Here is a 23,618-nt window from a genome sequence, read left to right on the forward strand (position 1 = left end):
TCCTGGCTAGTGTGAATAGGGAACAATAAACATTGTCTATAGAATAGAATAGCAAGTTTACTTGGGCGTAGGCCAATAAGTAGTATATCTTTTATCAATATTTTGTGTTAGGTTTTGTGAGGAATCACCATATGGCTATCCATAAGGCTGCACCAAAGTGCATTCTCGTCATCAGTACTTTTCATTTACCTAGTACCTCACCAGTTTTTTTTTTTTTTTCAGAGCTGAGGACCAAACCCAGGGCCTTGCGCTTGTTAGACAAGCACTCTACCACTGAGCTAAATCCCCGACCCCAGCATTTTTTGTTTGATGTTTTCTTGACCTTGCAACTCTAACTGGAGTAAGATTAAATTTTAAGCTGTTTAAGCATTATTTCCCCTATTGCTTAGGAAGATGAACATGTTTTGCTATTTTTTAACGACACATCTTTCTATTGTGACTTGACTTCTCAGATCTCTAGTCAATATTCTAACTTCATTGTATGTTTCTTTACTTTGTATTGGCCTGATTTTAGTTCTTTTATATGCTAGATATTAACCATCTGTCAATATATAATTGCAACCATTCTTTCCCAGTCTGTGTGCTTCTTCTTTACATGAGTAATTGTTTCTCTACAACATAGAAACATTTTACTTTTACGATATCCCAATTAGCAATTGTTTGCCTTAATTCCTCTGTAAAGCAAATTCTTTTCAGAAAGCCTCAGCCTATACCTATATCTTTTAGGTTACTCCATTTGTCTCCTAACAGTCTTTATAACTCAGATATCAAATTGATGTCTGTGAACCATGTGTATCTAATTTTGTTTTTGCAGAATAATAGATTACAGTATAGATTGTTCTCCTGCATGCAATTCCCTCAGAGCAGTTTATAGAATGATCCACTGTTTTTTATTTTTATTTTTGCTTTTTTGCTTCTTTTACAAATAACAGGAAGCTATACTTGCAAGCATTCATATTTTCACCTTCTATTTGACTTCATTGGCATACATGTTTGTTTTTGTGCCAGTAGCAAATTATTTTCATTAGTATAACTCTATAATACATCTTTAAGTCTGCAATGGCAACTAGTCCAGTATTTTACTTTATCATTTTATTTTATTTTACTTTTCTCAGAATTGATTTGGCAATTCATTTTTTTTATTTTTTGTTTTTTGTTTGGTGTGTGTGTGTGTGTGTGTGTGTGTGTGTGTGTGTGTGTTCCATGTAAATTTGGAGATGTTTTTCTACTTCTGTGAAGAATAAGATGGATATTTTGTTGAGGTTATGTGGAAGCTCTGATTTGACTTTGGTACGATGGACATTTTACAATATTGAGTCTATAGATCTATGAATATAAGAAATTTTTTCAATATTTGGTGTATTTCTCTATCTCTTTATTTGAATTTTTCATTGTAAAGATGTTTAACTTCCTTGGTTAGGGTTGTCTCAAGGTATATTATTGTGTTGGTTGCTACTGTAAATAGGGGTGAAGCCACGATATCTTTCTCAGTGTGCTTGTTGTTGATGTACAAAAATCTCCTGATGGTTTTCTACTCTGCTACATTGTTTAAATTACTGTTGGTCAAGTTTTCTGTTCAAATTTGTGGAATTGCTTATATTTAATAGGTCACGTACAAATAAGGATAATTTGACATTTATTATTTGCACCCTTTTAACTTCCTTCCCTTTTCTTATTATTCCAACTAATATAACTGACACTTCATTTGAAATGACTGGAAATAATGAACATTCCCATCTTGTTTCAGATTTTAATTGGAATTGCTTCAAGTTTTTTTTCCACTACAGATTTTATTACTGTCCCAGTCCTCCCATGACTGATTAACATCCCATTCCATCTTCCTGCACTCCCCACTCTCTACAAGAATGTCCTCACCCCACCCACCCCACCAGACCTCTAAACTTCTTGGGGCCTCCAGGCTCTTGAGAGTTAGGTGCATCTTCTCTGACTAACCCAGATGCAGGAGTCCTCTGCTGTATAGGTGTTGGAGGCATCATTTCAGCTGGTGTGTCTGAGAGACCTCGGGGTTCCAGTTTATCTCTGCTGGTTCTCCTACAAAGTTGCTCTCCTCTTCAGCTTCCTCCAGCTTTCCCCTAATTCAACCATAAGGGTCAGCAGCTTCTGTTCTTTGGTTGGGTGCACATATCTGCATCTGATTCTTTTAGGTCCTTTGTTGGGTGTTTTGCAGCGCAGTCATGATAGGCCCCTTTTTTGTGAGAGCTCCATAGCCTCAGTAATTATATCAGGTCTTGGGACCTCCCCTTGAGCTGGGTCTCACTTTGGGCCTTATACTTGATCTCCCTTTCCTCAGGCTCTTCTCCATTTCCATTCCTGCATTTCTTTCAGACCAGAAAACATGTGGGTCAGAGCTTTGACTGTAGGATAGCAACCCCATTCCTCACTTGATGCCCTGCCTTTCTGCTGGAGGTGGTTTCAATAAGTTCCCTCTCCTCATTGTAGGGCAATTCATCCAGCCTCCCGGCAACCCCCATTTTGAGTCCTGAGGGTCTGTCAAGTCCCAGGTCTCTGGTATATTCTAGTGTTGTCCAAAGCTCCTTCCTCTGGAGGTTGCCTGTTTCCATTCTTTCTGTTGGCCCTCAGGTCTTCAGTCCTTTTACACTACCAAATAACATATCATGTTCCCTTTCCCCTACCCTCATCCCCTTTTCCTCCCCTGGCCTTCCCTCCCCCTTGTGGTCACTTTCTTCTCTCTCTCACATGGGAATGAGGGGTTCTCACTTGGGCCCTTCAGCTTGTTGACCTTTATGAGTTCTGTGGGTAGTATCTTAGGTATTCTGTGTGTGTGTGTGTGTGTGTGTGTGTGTGTGTATGAAAAAAATATATATATTTGGCTAATATACACTATTAGTGAGAACATATCATGCATGTCTTTTGGGGTCTGAGTTACATCACTCAGGATGATATTTTCTAGTTCCATCCATTTGCCTGCAAAACTCAGGATGTTCTTGTTCTTAATAGCCAAGTCAATTGTGTAAATGAACCACATTTTCTGTATTCGTTTTTCTGTTCTGGAACATCTGGATTGTTTCCAGTTTCTAGCTATCACAATTAAGGCTACTATGGACATAGTGGAGGATGTACCTCTGTGGCATGTCGTGGCATCTTTTGGATATGTTACCAAGAGTGGTATTACAGGTCTTTAGGTAGGTATATTCCAATTTTCTGAGGAATCTCCAAATTGATTTCCAGAGTGATTGTACAAGTTTGCAATCCCACCCGCAATGAAGGAGTGTTCCTCTTTCTCCACATCCTTGCCAACATATGTTGTCATCTGAGGTTTTGATCTTAGCCAATCTGACTGGTATAAGGTGGAATCTCAGTGTCATTTTGATTTACATTTCTCTGATCACTAAGGACATTTCAACTTTTTTTAGGTGCTTCTTAACCATTTGAGTTTCCTCGATTATGAATTCTCAGGTTTAGTTCTATTCCCATTTTTTTGTTTGCAGTATTTAGCTTCTTGAGTTATTTACATATCTTGGTTATTAGCCCTCTATCAGATTTGGGCTGAGTGAAGATTTTTTTTCCAATCTGTAGGTTGCCAATTATTTAGCATATTAATGTTTATTAGTTTTTCATACATATCCTTTATTATGTTTTGGTATATTATGTCTATTCCTATTCCTTCTAGAGTCTTTATTCTAAAGACCTGGTGGAATTTATCAAAGGCTTATTATGCATATATTAAAATAATATATGCATAAGATTATAAATAGGTATAATCATTGACTTACATATATTGACTTTGCCCTGAATTTCGGGGATTAATCCAACTTCATTGTGATGCATGCTCCTATTTAGATGCGACTGTGTTCAGCTTGTTGGTTTTTTTTGAAAATTTAAAATGGTCAATTTAAATTCATTAAAGGTATTTGTCTATAGTTCATTCTGTTGTTGTGCCTTTATCTGATTTGAATATTAAACTTATACTAGCTTCAAAGAGTAAGTTTAGGTGTGATCCTTCTTCTCTTACTTTTTTATGTTTAATGGTCAGGATTAGTTCTGTTTAAAGTTCACATATACTTGTACTGTGAATCTACCCAGCCTGAACAATATTTTAGATGAATATCTTTTGATAACTCTTTCTTTCTCCTTTGTTTGCCATATAGGTTGTTGCTCTCTTCTTGTTTTAACTTTGCTAGTTTGGATGATTCAAAAATTCATTAATTTCTAATTTAGTAGAGGTTTAAAAAGTATTGTCTTATATTATTTTCAATTACATCTGTGTCTACTATCATGTCTCCTTGTTCATTTCTGGCTCTTCTTCTTCTGCTTCCTCCTCGTCCTCCTCTTCTTCTTCCTCCTCCTCCTCCCCCTCTTCCTCCTCCTCCTCTTCCTCCTCCTCCTCCTCTTTCTTCTTCTTTTTCTTCTTCTTCTTCTTCTTCTTCTTCTTCTTCTTCTTCTTCTTCTTCTTCTTCTTCTTCTTCTTCTTGTTCTTTTTCATCTTCAAAGGGTGAAATCCTCAGTATTCCTGGCTCTTCTAATGTGGTTTTCTAGTTTCTGAAGTGTTAGGTACATCCTTTTCCACTGTAGCCAGTCAAGGCAGCCTTATGTGCCAGCACCTTGGTCCAGACTGTGTATATTCATTGGTTGCTAGCTCAGTCTCTGAGAACTCCCATTTTTCTAGTAACTTGACTCCATTAGTCTTACTGTGGTCTTTCTATGCCTTTCATGGCCTTAATTCTACCCCTAACTCTTCAGTAAGAGTCCCTGATCTCTACTTAACATTTGGCGGTGAGTATGTGCATCTGTTTCACTCAGCTTGGGGTAAGGCATCCTGTTTGGAAGCATAACAGAGAGTTATTAATATTGTGAAGGAATTAGTATTTGACAAAGGGATGTGTCTCAACTTATGCCAGTTATTGGTTGGCTATGCCTTCAATCTCTGCTCCAAATTTGTCCATGCATTGCTTTTAAACAGGACAAATTTGAGATTGAATGTTTTGTGTGTGAGTTAGTGTCCTTACCCCTCCAGTGGAGGTCAGCCAAGTATAGGGAGGTAACCTCTTCTTGTTTCTTGTCTCTATTGTTATAAAGAGATCATACAAGAAGCTCAAAGAAAACCAAATAGAAAATAAAATCCTCCCACTACATAAAAATCAAAACATTAAATTACATAATAAAGACAGAACATTAAAAGCCTCAAGGGAAAAAGGCTGAGTAAAATATAAAGGCAGCCCTATCAAAATTACACCTGACTTCTCAACAAAGATTCTAAAAGCCAAAAGATCCTGGATACATGTCTTGCCAACTCAGATGCCAGCACAAACAATTATAGCCAGGCAAATTTTCAATCACAAGATATTCCATGGCAAAACCCAATTTAAACAAATTGATTCTGCTAGTCCAGTCATACTTAGGATAATGGAAAGGGAGGTAACTACACCCATAAAAACACAAGAAATTAATCACTCACAACAAAACTGAAAAAAGAGAAATACACCTGCTTATACACACACACACACACACACACACACACACACACACACACACACACAATGACAGTATCACCACCAACACCAAATAAAAGGAAACAATAATCATTGGTCATTAATATCTCTCAACATTAATTCACTCAGTTCCCAGTAAAAAGACTGAATAAATAAACATGATCCACCATTCGACTGCACACAAGAAATACACCTCAGAAACAAAGATAGATACTCAGAATAAAGGGTGGGAAAAATTTTTTCAAAGCAAACAGACCAAAGCAGAAAACTGGAGTCCTCATTCTAATATCTAATAAAATAGGCTTTTTAACAAAACAGATGGGGAAGGACACTTTATACTTATCAAAGGAAAAAATTTATAAAAATGATGTCTAAATACTGAACATCTATGTCTCAAAGGCAAATACACCAAAATTCACCAATATAACTTCACTAAAGATCAAATCACACATAGAGTCCCACATAATAATAGTGGGGGACTTTACCTCTCCACTCACCAATGGATAGGTCATTGAAACAGAAAGGAAACAGAGAAACAATAAAACTAACCAATGTTATGAAACAAATGTATCTAGCAGATATCTAGCAGTATATAGTTATTATTCTCAGCATCTCACAAAACCTTCTCACAAACTGACCATATAATCAGACACAAATCAAGCTTTGACAGACACAAGAAGATTGCATCTTAACAGATCATCCTGGATTAAGGCTGGACTTCAACAACAGAAACAACAGAAAGCCCACATACTCACAGAATCGGAATCGTTCTCTACTTCATGAACACTTTGTGACGGAAGAAATAAAGATGAATAATGAAATTGTAGACTTCCTAGAATTCAATTTTACATTTTTTGATACAGAGATATTTTAAGGCTATTGTAGAAAATGCAGAGAAATATAAAATGCAGATGTACATTTCTTCGTTCAAGTCTGTCTTTGACTTCATCTTATACTGATTGACTCATAAACATATAGATAAAAGATTACAAACTCTTTTTTTCTTTTTTTTCTTTTTTCCTTTTTTTTCTTTTTTTTTTTATTAACTTGAGTATTTCTTATATACATTTCGAGTGTTATTCCCTTTCCCGGTTTCCGGGCAAACATCCCCCTCCCCCCTCCCCTTCCTTATGGGTGTTCCCCTCCCACCCTCCCCCCATTGCCGCCCTCCCCCCAACAGTCTAGTTCACTGTGGGTTCAGTCTTAGCAGGACCCAGGGCTTCCCCTTCCACTGGTGCTCTTACTAGGATATTCATTGCTACCTATGAGGTCAGAGTCCAGGGTCAGTCCATGTATAGTCTTTAGGTAGTGGCTTAGTCCCTGGAAGCTCTGGTTGCTTGGCATTGTTGTACATATGGGGTCTCGAGCCCCTTCAAGCTCTTCCAGTTCTTTCTCTGATTCCTTCAACGGGGGTCCTATTCTCAGTTCAGTGGTTTGCTGCTGGCATTCGCCTCTGTATTTGCTGTATTCTGGCTGTGTCTCTCAGGAGCGATCTACATCCGGCTCCTGTCGGCCTGCACTTCTTTGCTTCATCCATCTTGTCTAATTGGGTGGCTGTATATGTATGGGCCACATGTGTGGCAGGCTCTGAATGGGTGTTCCTTCAGTCTCTGTTTTAATCTTTGCCTCTCCCTTCCCTGCCAAGGGTATTCTTATTCTCCTTTTAAAGAAGGAGTGAAGCATTCACATTTTGATCATCCATCTTGAGTTTCGTTTGTTCTATGCATCTAGGGTAATTCAAGCATTTGGGCTAATAGTCACTTATCAATGAGTGCATACCATGTGTGTTTTTCTGTGATTGGGTTACCTCACTCAGGATGATATTTTCCAGTTCCAACCATTTGCCTACGAATTTCATAAAGTCATTGTTTTTGATAGCTGAGTAATATTCCATTGTGTACATGTACCACATTTTCTGTATCCATTCCTCTGTTGAAGGGCATCTGGGTTCTTTCCAGCTTCTGGCTATTATAAATAAGACTGCGATGAAGGAGAGCTCCACTTGGTGATAATGAATTGTCCCTTGAAGACTAGAGGTAGAAAGTCAGGTAATGATCATAATGGAGAAAATGAGATCAACCATGAATAAAAAGTATTTGCCCTGCTCCTACTTCACACTGACATGTTAAGACCATTCTAATATTAGAGAGGTGGAGGGAGTACCTTTGCTCTGGGCCCTGTTTCTATCAATGATGTGAATCTCCTTGTATGGTTTGGTTTCATATAGATGCGGAAGAATGACCATTAGAGTACTGGCTGGGATAAGTCAAGGTGGTACCTGCACTTGGAAGGAAGTTTTTTGTCAAATTCCAAATTTTTCTGAAGCTATAAATTAATGCATATGCATACCAAAGGCAAAGTTATGGAAATGACAGGAACTGGCAACAGTATGAGGAACCTGAGCATGCTATAGAGATAGTACAGGTGATAAGTATAATTACATATATGGATCCTAGTTTTCATGGTACTTGAGGAAAATATAGTCTATTTAATCTAACTCTAATTTAAATAGAGTTATTCTGCATGGGTAATAATGCTTCTGATAGAGCTACACACTAACTAAAACAATACAGGAAATCTCCCTTCAAGCTGTTCATTAGTGTTGTCCAAAAGTTTCCCAAAATTATATAGGCTACTACCATTGTTTTTAGTCGCCTCCCAGAACTTGAAGATGAGGTCCAAATGCTGAAGAAAACAGATACTTTGGAGATGGGAATAGGAGAAATCAGACAAAAATTGAATTAGAAGTTCTAAAGAAGGCGACATATGAGAGTGATAGGGCTCAAAATTGCTATGGATATGCTAAAAGAGTAAAAAAATAAATAAACAACCCTACCCAGTTGTAAAGCCTATGGATAAAATAATAAGCAGCCTGGCAGGATATCTGTACACAATAATTGTTTTACTTAGATCTCGGGGGTAACAACAGTAATTTAAATGGCATTAAAACCTAGTAAAATAGGGAATTCTTGTGTAGTAGTGTAAACTTAGCCAAGTATCCATGTGTAGTGTGGTGCATTGAATATGCATAGCCCAGGGAATGGGACTATTTGGAGTCACAGTGTCCTTAGAATAGATGTGGCTTTGTTAGACTAGGCGCGCCACTGTGGGCATGGGCTTAATAAAACCCTCATTACGGCTGCCTAGAAACAGGGTATTTTCCTGCAGCCTTCTGATAAAGATGTAGAACTCTCAGCTCCTTCAATCCCATGTCTGCCTGTACTCTGCAATATCATCACCATGATGATAATGAACATCTAAACATGTAAGCCTCAATAAAATGTTGTCCTTTGTTGAATTGCTCTGGTCACAGTGTCTGTTAAACAACAGTGAAACCCCAACTAAGACAGAAGTTGTTATCAGGGACTAGGGTATTCTTGTGATAGTCCTGAACATGCTTTTGTTTGGAAGAGTGTGCATTTTGTGATTTTGGATTTGGAGAGCCATGGAATGAATCAAATGAGACTTACTAAGCCATCCGATTAGAAATATGAAAGAAGGTGGTTTTGAGGGTAATTTGAATTGTATGGATCTGCTAGCCCAAGAGGTTTCAATGGAGCAGAATGTTAGTATGTAGACTTCAAAGTTTTTCTATGACATTCTGTTGAAGATCATGGCTACATTTTGCCATTGTTCAAAGAATCTACCTGAAGCTAAGGTGAAGAGATTGAGATTAATTGCTTTGGCAAAAGAAGTCTCAAAACAGTATAAATTCTGTGTGTTTACTTAAGTTCACTCTTATGAAGAGGGTTTTAATGAAAAACCCTGAAAAGGAAAAATATAAAATGCATGGAACAAGTAATTATAGAGCACCAGGAAGTGAAATGGAGCTGAATTTTATGTGCAAGGAGATAAAAAGATTAAGGGAGTGGTGATATCAGGCAATATGCCACCCAGCTACGCTTGTCATTTGTGTTTCCAATTGAACAAGAAATAGTTTGGGCTTTTAATCTGGAATTACGTACTCTCCAGAAATAGAGAACAAACTTGTTATCCAGATCTTGAGGCTGTAAGGCACAGGCTTTTGATCCAGATCTTGAAGAACAGTAGCTATGAAAAGCTTAAGCCCATGCATTTTGGTACACGACTTTAATCTTAGGAGACAAAGTCAAGTAGAACTGTGAGTTCAAGGCCAACCTGGGACAAAGCAAGTTCAGGGTGAAGAAAAGCCCAAGTCCAGGTGTGGTGGTACATGCTGTTAATCGCAGCATTCCCTAGACTAAACAGAGCCATGCAAACCTCTGATTTCAAGGTAAACATACAGAGCAAGTTAAAAGACAGATAAGCTTAGGAAGTGAGGGAGTTGGAAAACAGAAAGTTTGTAGTAGAAAAAGGGGGGCATGATTCAGCCCCAGAAAGCACAAGAAATTAGTAGCTTCAGCTATGAGGCTTTGGCGTTACAGTAAAGACTAGAAAGGACTATTGGGAAAGTTGATGCTGGTTAGCTAGGAATATTAGTAGTAATTACGAAGCATCTCTGATATTGAGATGAAATCTTCTGGGAAGTGTTTTCTGAGATCACAAAGAAGCTGTGTTCTAGAGAGAGCCATGGTTGAACTCTTGCTGCTGTTGTAGTTAGTAATGTGAAGGAGTCACCCAGGTGATAATGGTTTGAAGATATGAAGGGGTCATGGAGAGCAAATGAAGCTTGGCACTGCTACAAGACCGGGAAGATCATGAGTGAAGGTGCAGCCTCAGCTTTAGTTGATGGCCCAGGACTGAAAAGGTCATGCAAAGAAATGACCTCTTAATGTGGCTTGACACCATTAAGAGAGCCTATAAGGCTATTGGAGAAGACCAGTTGTAGCAGAAGAGCCCACTGCATTGGAGATGACATCAAGAGGAGCATCATCAGTGGAGTGGAGTCAACCAGAGCCTAGAGTGCTACAGAGGGCTGGACAAGTGATGGAAGCCCTTTGGTGGAGCCCACAAGATCAGTGTTGATCTCAGACATTAGAAAAAGAAGCTGCGAAGCTGATTTGGAGACCCCAAAAAGTTAAAGATACCTAAACGGTGGAATACCTGCTGAGGAAAGCTGCTAATGGGAAGTGGAGACAGCTCAGGAGGAAGAAATTTGTTGCAGTCAGCAAAGATAAAATTAAGAGTTAGAGATCTGAAGACTGACTTGACATGAGACATGGAGATGAGACAGTTCAGAGTTTGCCCAGTTTGTTTCCTGTCTTGCTTTGAGGATTACAGTTAAGTGATTGGATGAATCTCAGAAGAGACATTAAACTTCAGACTTTTAAGACTGATATAGACTTTTCACAACGATTAAAACCTAAGACAGGTAGGTTGTTGTAGACTCTATAGGAGATCTACTACTACCAATTTTCTCAAAAATGTAAATTTAAAATTCATTCAAGAAAGTTATTTTGTATTAAAATAAGTGTAGCTTTCACCTCACATCAATGTGCATAAGATTAGCCACAATTAGATTCACTAGGTTACAAAAAAAAGGCTTTGAGTCTTAGGATGGTTTACAGGAAAGAGAGGGAAATGGTAAATGATGTGATGCTATTATAATTCACAATAACATAAGTGAGATGCAAAGTTGGAAGAATGTAGGATTAGAAGTAAAACATGGATGAGAAAGGTGGAAGAATGATATAAGTGGTAGGAAATAATAAGAATGTGTTATATACACATGCACGAGCTCATCAAATAATAAAATACTACCTTAAGCAAAAATGATACCTGTCTTCTATTATTCTCCTCTCTAGAGTCACTTCTTACCCCCATAATTATCTTCCTATGATGGTTGAAATGACAATAACTTCATTATTCTAAAAATGACTCTAAATTGTCATATTAGTTGATTGGTGTTTCTAGTCAATTTTCTTTGGTCTTGTTTGGAACTGATCTCTTTATTTATTTAGGATATAGTAGGGAGTCATATGTTATAAATTTAATTGTTGGTTGTTGGGTTTTCCTAATTCATATAAATTTATTGAACTTGGTTGTGAGGCATATACAAGTTATGTAGGAACATTTGACCATCTATATTATTACTTTTAGGATTTATTAAAAGGGCTGTATAAATGGCTCTATGATTGAGAGCGCTGCAAGAACTGAAGACCTATTTCAGTTCCAGGAGATCTGATATGTCTCCTGATTTCCACAGGCACCAGGCAAACACACATGATTGCCAGGAGAATGTTGCCATCACATTAAGACCTGATTTAGAATAGGGACCCTGGTATAAGGAGATGCTCCTACCTTCCCCCTTTGTACTAAAGGATCAACTAATAACTTACCTGTTCTCTCTGGGATTTAAAATTGCTCCTCACATGATCCATTTTATCCTGCCTACATTCCTAGGAGAGAAATTTTCCTTATGTCAATAACACTTCTCAAACCCGAACACTCCTTCCCTCACATTTTACTTCTTATCACCCTCCAGATATTTTTGAGTAAATATAAATAGTTTTGCTTCTAGCTCCACTTGCCTACAAGTTTCTCTTTGACTTCTTAAAAGGAAATAGATGTCATGAGGCAATCCAAGCTCTAAATTTTGTCAATATGGCTATAAAAGGCATGGCACTTAAACATGTCACTTGCCACTATCTATGCAGCTTCTCATCCAGGAAGAATTCCACCCTTATAATTGTAGAAGCCACATACCAGTCTCAGGGACTCCAAGAATGTCCATATACCCTATTTAGGTGTGTGCCTAGGATTCTGAGCAAGGTCAAGCACTGATCACCATAATAGAAATTAGCAGAAGCAGGGCACTGGAGACCTTAGGCAAAGAGCCAGATACCCTTACACTGCCCTCTCCTCCAATATTCAATGGCCATTGCAAATTCATTCCTGATTTGCTATCAGTCTAATAGAATTCTCAGAGCAGATTGATAATCATAACCATCGTTAAATGGATCTCTGCCTTGTCCCTGCTGTGATGGCTACAGCCACCCTGACTCTCCACCAAAAATTCTGCTAAATTCATCTGCGTTTTTCACACTTGCAGTCACTGACTGCAAATTAATGAAGCAGCCCCTACTCCTGGAAAGCCTTTCTTTCTACTGACAATATATACTGAACTCACCAAAACATAGAGATAAACTTAACTTTGACTTACACTTGTTTCTTAATTGAGGGACTTTATTTCCTACTTTGCAACACCATGTATGAAATCATCCATACTCTTTACTTAAATAATGCATAATATTTGACATAGAAAATTAATGTTTTCATAGAAAAAATTGCTTTGCAAAAAATGCTAACCAACAGTACTGGGGTTTAAATAAAACTTGCAATTTTGAGGTCTTTTTATAATTTTGCAATTTTAATACCATTTTAAGATAAAGATATGTGCTTACTTTGCTTTTAAACTTTGCTGGACAGCTTTGCATGCCATTTTAGAACATTGGTAAATTGACCAATCCACAGAGCCACAAAGTAGCATAGCTCCATCTCTTTCATAATAGGAAAGTGCTATGAACATCTTTATGAATGAACTTTTCATTACTTCTTGATAATTTTATTTAAAAAATAGTTTCAGAAGCAGGCTAAATGGACTACTACATATAAATATTTTTAGTGATCCACATGAGCATTACCACATTGCTTTCCTCAAATCTCCTATCAAAGTAAGCTTCTGCAATCATTGAGTACATGATCCTTCCTAGACATGTTGAGAATAACAAAAAAAAATTTAAGTAAACATATTTATGAGTATATACATATATTAATACATATAACTTATTTTATATAATTTAATTTCTATAGAGAAACTATGTTTATGTGAATTCAAATATCTTCTTTTATAAAATTTTCATTGTAACATTATACCATTTAATTATGAATGTACTCGAGTAGTTTGATTTTTCCAAGCTTATAATATATTTATAGATATGTCAAATTACCTTCTGAATTATGTCATATTGCTTCATTTAATGGTTCACAGTTTGGTTTAGTTTGCAATAATTTTAAAATTGCAGAAAAATCTAAGTATAGTACATCAAATAGTTAACTCAGATCTCCAACTTTCAGTGTTACTAATTTGGTTCCTTACCCATTTAGATAAATAGACATATTCAAATTAGAAATAGATTATGTATGTGACATGTTAAATAACAAAATGTGTTTTGAGTTCGTCCTACATTTACCTGGCACCTATGGTAGCCCTCGATATTTCAGTATGTGCTGTCATAAGCTTTCCATCTTTTCTTAAGTCTTTCATTCTACACACATTTAAAGCAGAGTCCAATTATTATGGAAATTGTCTCTAAACATGGGTTTCTCCTGTGTCCTAGGTGGAACAGATTCAGATTTACCTTAGTAAATTCTGGAGGCAATCTTATGTCCTCTTGATGCACTGAAGTACATAATATTTTAAAAATATAAATCACTATATCTGGGGTGGCGACCCTCATTTTAATCCTAGCACTAGCGAAGAAGATGCAAGTGGATCTCTATGAGTTTGAAGCCATCCTGGTTTACAGAGAAAGAGTTCCATGAGAGTCAGTGTTATATAGAAAAACCCTGTCTTGAAAAACAAAATATATCTATTTCTGGTTCTGGATTCTGCCTCTTCTCTTATGGTATCTATCCATTGCCATCACACCTACTAAGAGGAATTAATGAAGTCCAGAATGAATGGAGTCCATAGTCTCTTTTTCCCTCCTGAGCATTGACTGTTGCTAACTGTGAGGCCTGATGGTTGAACCAGAGTCCAGGAAAAACAGGATCCTGATCCTGCTGAGAGAAAGTGATACAGAGGTGAGAGAGAGTGAGAGAGAGAGAGAGAGAGAGAGAGAGAGAGAGAGAGAGAGAGACTTCTTGTAGGATCCTAGTGTTATACTAATTTTAGGTGAAGGGTTTCTGTGAAGGTCTTCAATGTAACAGGTCTCTGAAATTATCTTTCTTTGTGCATATACTTTTATTTGGGGTGGGCCAACATGTGTACTCTTTGTTGTTCAGGGTGAACCAAGGATTATATAGTTTTGGGGAAGGGAGAGTGAGAATATCCAGGGTCCGCAAAGAACATTCCTTGAAGGCTAAGGCTACATTAATAAGGGGAAGAATTCCAGGTACTTGATGGACTACATGACTGACTGCCTGTGATGTCCCGGTTGGGAGTTGCCTGGTTACATGCTCTAAAGCAGGCACACAAAGAGGGAGGGAGTTAATCCAGTGACTGCTGGACTCAGGATGAGCTTTTCAATTTCAGGTTTTGAGATTTCTGAGGTTTAAACATGCTCTACCTCGCTTGTTCAATGCCAGTTCCTCTGTTGACATGGCTCATATGCTCCAATGCATTCATTATCTAAACAAACAGAATTTCCTGTGCACACACTACCTATGTTCATCAAATAAATGTACAGAATTTCCTGTTGTTACAAGCTTTGTTCCCACAGCAGATGCTTGCATAAAAGAATATAAAAGCTTCAGTGAGCATGCCTCATGCACACTGTCAATCTTTAACTCAGTTTGAACACAGTACATATAAAAAAACTACAGCCATATTTAGTAAACATTCTGTGTAAGCCTAAATATGTGTCATTTGTCCAAACTTTTAATTATTATCCAAATAATTATACTTTGTTCAGGTTTTTATTTTCTAATTTATCTTTTATAAATCTAAAGCATTAGGATTAAGCTGGAAAAACATAAAGCTCTTTGCCTCCTATGTAGAATTAGCCCACTAAGTATTTGTCAGTCTGTTTATAGAACAATCCTGTCAGCTCTAGGATGTATAAGTAAACCATGCAGCACCCAGCATAGTTATTTCCTTTACTTATGTGATTTTGGTTCAGTCTGAGGTTATGGGAAACTTCAAGGCTCCAGGACAAGTATGTAAGAAACAACTCACATATATCTTACCCCCAATTTATCTCTTCATATACCCACTTTAAGGGTATTTATTTATTGTGGAAGTAAACCCCAATATGTTGCAAGAAGTGAGAGTATCTTTTTCCAGAGTGGGCTCAGAATCCTAAACATGCAGGCTTGCTCCTCAACATCCTGATCCCAGCATGTACAAAATGGAGGGTTCTCACATCCAACTGCACAGATCTTGGCCATAAATCTACATTCAATCAACACTTACTCTCAATTACTGGAGCAATATTTTTCCTGCTCAGTAATTTCATAAATAAAGTGGAAAAGCTCAATGTTTGGGATCAATAACTATTACATGATGAAGAGTAACCTGAATCAATGTCTATCTAGTCACTTCAGGCAGAACAATCTTCATATGTTGTCTGCTGATAGCTAAAATTGTCTGAATGTTTAAATCTGAAAAACAGGCTATATTAGGGCAGTTGAATGTATTTTGTAATCCTTGAATGGAGCCTCCATTGTATCAGGCACTTTGCTAAAATCTTAGTATTAAAAATCAATTCATAAAATCTCTGCATTACCCACTCCAACTCATCTAACTATGTTGCAGGGTTATGCGACAGGGTCTAAATCTGCCTTGTTCAGTAATTAGAAAAAGGACAACAGAAAGATTCTAACAATCATTGTCTAATTTGTACACTTAATCAGATGAGCTCGTTTGTAAAGCAAATGTAAAGAATCTCCTTTTTTAATATTATGGCAGCTTTATGGTTCTTCATTTCATATCTTGAGCTGCCTGTGTTAATGAAAGCACATTATATAGATTTTCTTCACATTAATACTGTCCATTAAGCAGAATGTTATTTCAGTCCACAATAGAGACCATTAAATGGATATACTTTCCATAATAATTTAATCACTAATTTGAGATTGTGCTATATGCAAAAAAATAATATTGAGCATAATTTTAAAAGCAGATATTGAATGTAGAAAACATTATTTGAAACATTTAGCATCTGATAATTAGCATTATACTAACATATATTTATTTCATGTGATAAATTTTCAATTATTTACTCCTGAGTGGTTTTCCCATTACATAGAATGTATTTCATGGTAAAGGAGTATATTTCTTGTTATTCTAATAATGTCAGTGATCTAAGCAAATCATGCCAGTCACATTGAAAATATTCAGAAAAAAATTCTCCCTTAAGTAAAAAGCTTTTCCTCTTTAAAAAACCTAGAGTTTTCATAATGAAGTTCTACACCAACTATATAAGTATGTTTATGGCAGGAAATAAATTACATTACACAAGTGATGAGCTTTGCTATAAGGGCTATTAGTTCACAGGATCTGTGAGGGATGCAAGCCAGTATGCAAAACTTATAAACCAAAATCTAGAGAAGCTCAAATCTCATATGTGTCATCAGACAGCATTTGCATATAGCCTATGCACATCTCCCTGTATGCATTAAAGTACCTCTCGATTAATACTTAAGTTTGATAATAAACCATCACTTGAAGAAATAGGATATAGAAGACTTCAGTATTTCTAACAGAATCTGCCTTGCAAATAAAATATACTTTTGTTTTTAAAGGGTTCTGAAATCATATAAATGTTTATATTTGGGACCACAAATCCAATTCTAATAACCTTGAGCGATTAAAAATGACAATCAGGTTAATTGAAAATGATGATTCAGAACAATAATACTGATTATGATTGTTGCTTGTATGGTTTTTATTGATAAATATATGTCACCAATGTATGTAATGCTAAATAAGATACATATAGATATAAGTAACCATCATAATCCAATGGACATAGGTTAGAGAGCTAGAACAGTACTTTTGTCGACTTGCCCACAGAGAGCTAGTCTGCCAGAAACACTCTCCCTCCTAAGCCAACAGATCACAGGTAAAACCCAATTTTCTCTCCATTGACTGTCAAGGAGAGACACCAGAAGCTCATTGGGTGCTGGAGACCCAGGGCGACCTAGAACAGGACCCTTCTGGTCTCCATCTTTGCCCAGAGCTGAGGCTGTCCCACACATCTTAGACCCAAATCTTGCCCTGAGACTTGGTCTCTCAGGAGCCCTCTCACTCCTAAAATCAGAGGTCCATAGGAGGGACAAGGAACAGTCAGAGACAGCAAGACCAACTAACATCAAAGATAACCAGATGGCAAACAGAAAACACAAGAAACTAACAAACAGAAATAAAGACAATTTGGCAGTATCAGAGCCTAGTTCTCTCACCACAGCAAATCCTGGGTATCCAAACATAGAGGAAAAGCAAGATTTTGATTTAAAACACAAGTCATAAAGATTATTTAGAACTTTAAGAAGGACATAAATGACACCCTTAAAGAAGTACAGGAAAATACAAGTAAACAAGTAGAGGCTCTTAAAGATGAAACACAAAAATCTTAAAAATTACAGTAAAACACAAAGAAACAGGTTAAGGAAATGAACAAAAGATCTAAAAATGGGAATAGAAAGAAGAAAAACGATCACAAATGGAGACAATCTTGGAGACAGAAAAACTCGGAAAGAAATCAGGACTCATAGAATTACAGAGACTGTGAAAGCTAGAAGGTCCTTTACAACTGTCATACAGACTCTAATAGAAAATAAATGCCAGCCCAGGCTATTATATCCAGCAAAACTCTCAATTACAATAGAAGGAGAAAACAAGATATTCCATGACAAAACCAAATTTACACAATATCTTTCCACACATCCAGCCCTACAAAGAATAATAGATGGAAAACTCCAATACAATGAGGGGAACTACTCCCTAGAAAGAGCAAGAAATTAATTTTCCTGCAACAAACCCAAAAGAGGTTAGCCACACAAACATAATTCCACCTCTAACAACAAAAATCACAAGAAACAATCACTATTCCACAATATCACTTAGCATCAAAGGACTAAATTCCCCAACAAAAAGACAAACTAACAGACTGAATATGTAAACAGGACCCAACATTATGCTGCATTCAGAAAACACATCTCCTGTCCCGCGCTACGTCTCGCCAGCAGGAACGATGTGGCACACACAGGATCCTACTGCAGAAAAGCTTTAATGCGTCTTGAGAGGGAGAGCATAAGCTTACAATGAGGAGACAGAGAGTGAGGAATAACCGTCCCTTATATAGGAAACTATCCTCGCCTAGGACGTGTCACTCTCTGACTGGTCGCTGCCAATTATGCCAGATGACGTACCAAAACGTACGTGTCCCTTTGAGTAGGGAAGTTACCAGGCGCCTGCGTATTGCCCTTTTTACTAGGTGCGTTCTGCCGGATGCCGGTGCCATCTTGTAATGGAGTTTGTGAGGACAGCTCCTCACATATGTGAGGACAGCTCCTCGGACAGCTCCTCACATCTCTGTGAGGACAGCTCCTCGGACAGCTCTTCACATCTCCCCCTTTTCTGTTTTTCTTTAAGCAAACAGGACACCCAGATATAGGAGGGTGAAGACAGAGGTCATATCCTCGTACAAAGTTGGCGAACCTGTACAAGAGAGATACCCTTAGGCTGTTGTTGGGACCCAGGGCACTCCCGACCCGTTGCACTGCCATTTTAGGAGGGAGGGAAAACTGGGGCAGAAACTCTCATGTAATATGACAAGCCTTCCAGGGAGCATATTTGGTAGAACTTCCCTGTGTGATGCTAAGCTCGTCACCCCTCATGGGCTGCTCAAGTCGGACACACTAATCCTGTGCAATGAACCGAGGTTCTAGGAGTGCAAGAGCTGTCCAGCCGGCGACCTGTTGCTTGAGCATGGTCAACCAGATATCGGCTGACGCTCCTTGTTCAAGGGCTACAAGCGCCTGGGCGATCACTACTTTGTCCTTTCTTGTTTGAGATCTCAATTTGCAAAGCAACCAGAGGAGTAACACTAATCCACAGCAGAGGATCACTCCAAAAAGTCCCACTCCCACCCATTCCTTGAAATAAGAGACTGCTGAGGTGATCCAGGACGACAATCCCTCTGTCAAAGACAGGTCCAGTCGGGTAGAATTTACTTGAATGATGGTCGCTCTTAGCTCCCAAAGTGTCTGTTCAAACTCCGAGGTCCAATTCTGTAACAGATGCTGTGAAAGACTCTTAGACAGATTAGCAGCTCGGGTAAATTTGTCATATTATATGGAGGTGACACAAAGGCCTGGGAGTTTTTGCTCACAGCCAAGCTGGGCCAGTTGCCATAGAATGTCTAATTGCTCTCAGACCAGATCTATACGTTGGTTGACAAGCATAAGGCCTCCCTATATCTGAGTATTGGCCGAGGCCTGTCTGTCCCGAGCCACAGAGATGGTGGCCGATAAATCATTGATAGTTTGGGTTGTCTGTACTGAATTTGACAAGGCCAATGCCGAGGCAGTAACCGAGGCAGCGACTACTGTCGTAGCAATAATGCCAGCAATAATTGCAGAAGTACCAAAATCTCTTTTTCCTCTAAATAAGGTCATGGTCCCCGAGGTATCAACAGGGATCGGGATAAAGCGAGGCATGCGGGTAACTACTGCGATATTTTATATGAGTAGCTGTCCAGACAGAGGCAGCAGGTTTGATGTTCCCTGTCCAGGAAAATGACAACCGTCCCTTTTCGCCCTTTCCTCCAAGTAGCATCGCCATGGGCATAAGATCAGTGCAGCTACCATTAACGCAATGTAAGGCCACCACCATAGAGAACTGTGGCGTTAGCCACAATGTCCTCCTCACCAGTTCCCCATGTGGCCTCCCTTAACCAAGCAGAAGATTGATTACATAACATAATGCAAGGGAGATCAAAAGATGTTTTGTTGAATATACCAAAACAAAGGCTGCCTTTAAGGGGAATAGTCCTATTTTCTTTTAGTCGTTCAACCTGTGGATCCTTAGGTAAATAGGCCAACCCTAAATCCCTGTTAGTCGTACATCACCGGCATCGGGAGTGGAAAGGTTGACATTATTCCCCATCGTAGCTCGCCCTGCACGGTTGCTGGCATCCATGGAAGAAGAGTGAGGAGGTGCAGGAGTCCCAGTCCCTTCTTGATCACTTGCTGTGATGCTCCGAGTAAGTCGAGTAAGTCGTCCTGGGATCCATATGGGATTTTCATTGTCCTGTGGAAAAACACAGACAGCTCCCCTGGATCTTATTAAAACAGGATCTGGGCCTTTCCATTCATTTGTTAATACATCCTTCCATTTGACTAATTCTTTTGTCCTCTTGGGCTCTGAGCAATGTCCTCAGCCGCTGTTTGTCCAGCTTCATCAAGATTTAAAAAATTTAAGGTAAAAAGGGCCAGAGCAGTGGCCACTCGGGGTGTTGGGGGGAGTTCTATCATAATTCCCCTTCTTTGTTTTATTAAATATGATTTGAGCGTCCGATGAGCACGCTCTAGGATTCCCTGTCCTTGAGGGTTGTAGGGCAGGCCCGTCAGGTGGGTAACCTGCATCTGAGCACAAAACTGACAGAATTTTTGAGATGTGTAGGCGGGGCCATTGTCAGTTTTTACACATTTTGGCTTTCCCCAAGCACTCCATGCTTCAAGGCAGTGCTGAATGACATGTGTTGTTTTTTCTCCTGTAAGTGGGGTGGCATGTAGAATGCCAGAACATGTGTCTATAGATACATGCACATACTGTAATTTTCCAAAAGTAGAATTATGAGTAACATCCATTTGCCAGATTTGCAATGGCTGTATTCCTCTCGGGTTGACCCCGATGTGAGGAACTGGGAGGAACTGGGAGGAACTGGCAGCACTGTTGGCATTGGGTGACTATATCACGTGCCTCTTTTCTAGTTATAGAGAAGCGGCGGCGTAAAGTTTCTGAGGTGACATGGAAATTGCCATGAAAGGCTTTAGCGGCCTCTAAAGGAGAGGCCAGGGCCACAGCTATCATTTTTGTGGCTTTGTCAGCCAAATCATTCTCTGAACTCATTGGGCCAGGGAGTCCAGAATGGGCCCGAATATGAGTAATGTATACAGGGAATCTTCTATTTAATAGGATAATTTGGATTTTTCGGAAAATATCTGCCACCTTACTAGTGGTTTTAATTATACCGGCGGTTTCAAGAATACTAACAGCATTAACCACATAGGAGGAATCTGAAACAATATTTAGAGGAACCTGGAATTTTTCAATGACCTCCATGACCACTAGGCATTCTACCACTTGGGGTGAGGTTTCAAAATATTGTCGTGAGAATACTTGGGAGTTTACCACATATGCTCCCACCCCTGTTTTTGACCCATCCGTATACACCGTTATCCCCTCCTTTAATGGTCTGTGGGATGTGACACGAGGGAAAACAATAGGTTGTGATCTTGCAAAACACAATAGGGGGTGTTTAGGATAATGATTATCTATCTTCCCTGTAAAGGATGTGAGCAGCACTGCCCAATCATCAGAGGTAGCGGCTAGAGTTTGGACCTGGTAGGGTGTATATGGGATAATCAAGGATTGGGGTGGAGTCTCAAAATGACAGATGGCAGCTTTTAGGCCCTTAATAGCCAGATGTGCTACTGCGGCTGGATACCAATCAATAATCTTCACAGGGGAAGCATGTGGATGGATCCATAACAATGGACCTTGTTGCCATAAAACAGCAGTGGGTAAATCCTTGGTATCTAGTACACAGAGTGAAAAAGGTAGAGACCAATCAATGCGTTGCAATTGGGCCTGTTTTATGGCATCTTCTACTTTTAGTAAGGCCTTGGTTGCAGCGAGAGTTAGCACACGAGGGGAGGTGATGTGCCTTCCAATATTTCGAACAAAGGTTTTAATTCCGCGGAAGGGATTTTCAAAAATGGTCTCAACCAGTTGATATCTCCCAAGAGCTTCTGAAAGTCATTAAGAGTATGGAGGTGGTCTCTACGGATTTCCAGTTTCTGGGGCATAATCTTATCAGGGAAAATAATGGATCCTAGAAAATGACCTGTGTCAGCAATTTGGACCTTTTCTGTAGCAATATGTAAGTCCCATTGTTTAAGGGTTTTTTGTAATAAGGAATAGGCTTGTTTGAGTAATTCTAAGTCTTTATGACACATCAATATATCATCCATGTAATGGATTAACAGTAAATTTGGATAGGTCTCCCTGACTGGTTTGAGGGCTTCCTGAACATATAACTGACACATCGTAGGGCTGTTGGCCATGCCCTGAGGTAGGACCTTCCACTGGTATCTTTTATCAGGTTCAGTATGATTAATTGATGGGACAGTAAAAGCAAACCTGGGCCTATCTGGGGGGTAAAGCAGAATAGAGAAAAAACAATCCTTGATATCTATTATTACCAAATTCCAATCTTTTTGTAGGGCTGAGAGTATAGGAAGGCCCCGCTGAATGGGTCCAAGGGATTCCATCTGATCGTTAATGGCCCTCAAGTCATGGAGTAGTCGCTATTTTCCTGATTTTTTTCTTATTACAAAAATTGGGGTGTTCCAAGGAGAGGTGGAGGGCTCCAAATGTCCCAATCTTAATTGTTCATCCACCAGTCCTGTAGCTGCCTGTAATTTCTCAGAGGTTAATGGCAATTGGGGAACCCACACCGTGTCCTCCGTCCTCCATGGTATGGGTCCTGCTGCCCCAATGGCGCATAGGAAAAACCCAGGCCTTGTTTATGGGGGTTGGCGATCGGTTCAATGGGCGTGAAACAACCCTGTTCTAATCGCCTTAGGCCTTTCCCTTCCTTATAGCCCATCCTTGACATCATGTGGGCCACTTGTGGGGGGTATTCATTAGATAAGGTCAGTCCCATGGTCTGCATAACATCCCTCCCCCAAAGATTAACAGGCAGGGGAAGTACATAAGGAATAAATTGTCCCTGCCGGCCATCGGCAGTTGTCCAAGTTAGAGTGGCAGAGCTGATCATAGGGCATGACTGGTAGCCTAATCCTTGTAGTGAGTGAGAAGATTTTGTGGTAGGCCATGATTGAGGCCACCATTTTGAGGAAATTATACTTTTATCAGCCCCAGTATCCAGTATGCCTTCGAATTTCTTTCCATTAATTTCTAAGCTCAATTTTGGGCAGTTGTTAAGGTGAACCACCAAGTATGCCGAATCATGACCAGTGGACCCCATGGGTCCCTTGGTATCCTGTATCGTGGCCTGGGAGCACGGAAGGAGTAATAACTGTGCTATTCTATCTCCTTTACTTATGGAAAAAACCCCATCGGGACTTGAACAAAGAATCTGAATATCAAGAGAGCGCTGAGCTTCAACAAGGCCTGGATGGACTATCAGTCCTTGTAGGGCGAGAGATCCTCTCCCAAGGACAAGGCCTATGGTTCCCGGGGGTAGAGGCCCCACAGACTGAGCAGGAATTGGCTGAATGCCCATCTGGGGCATTAGAAAGAAGTCTGAGGCG

The sequence above is a fragment of the Rattus norvegicus genome, chromosome 14, assembly GCF_021556685.1.
Source record: "Rattus norvegicus strain SHRSP/BbbUtx chromosome 14, alternate assembly SHRSP_T2T, whole genome shotgun sequence".
Classification (NCBI taxonomy): domain Eukaryota; kingdom Metazoa; phylum Chordata; class Mammalia; order Rodentia; family Muridae; genus Rattus; species Rattus norvegicus.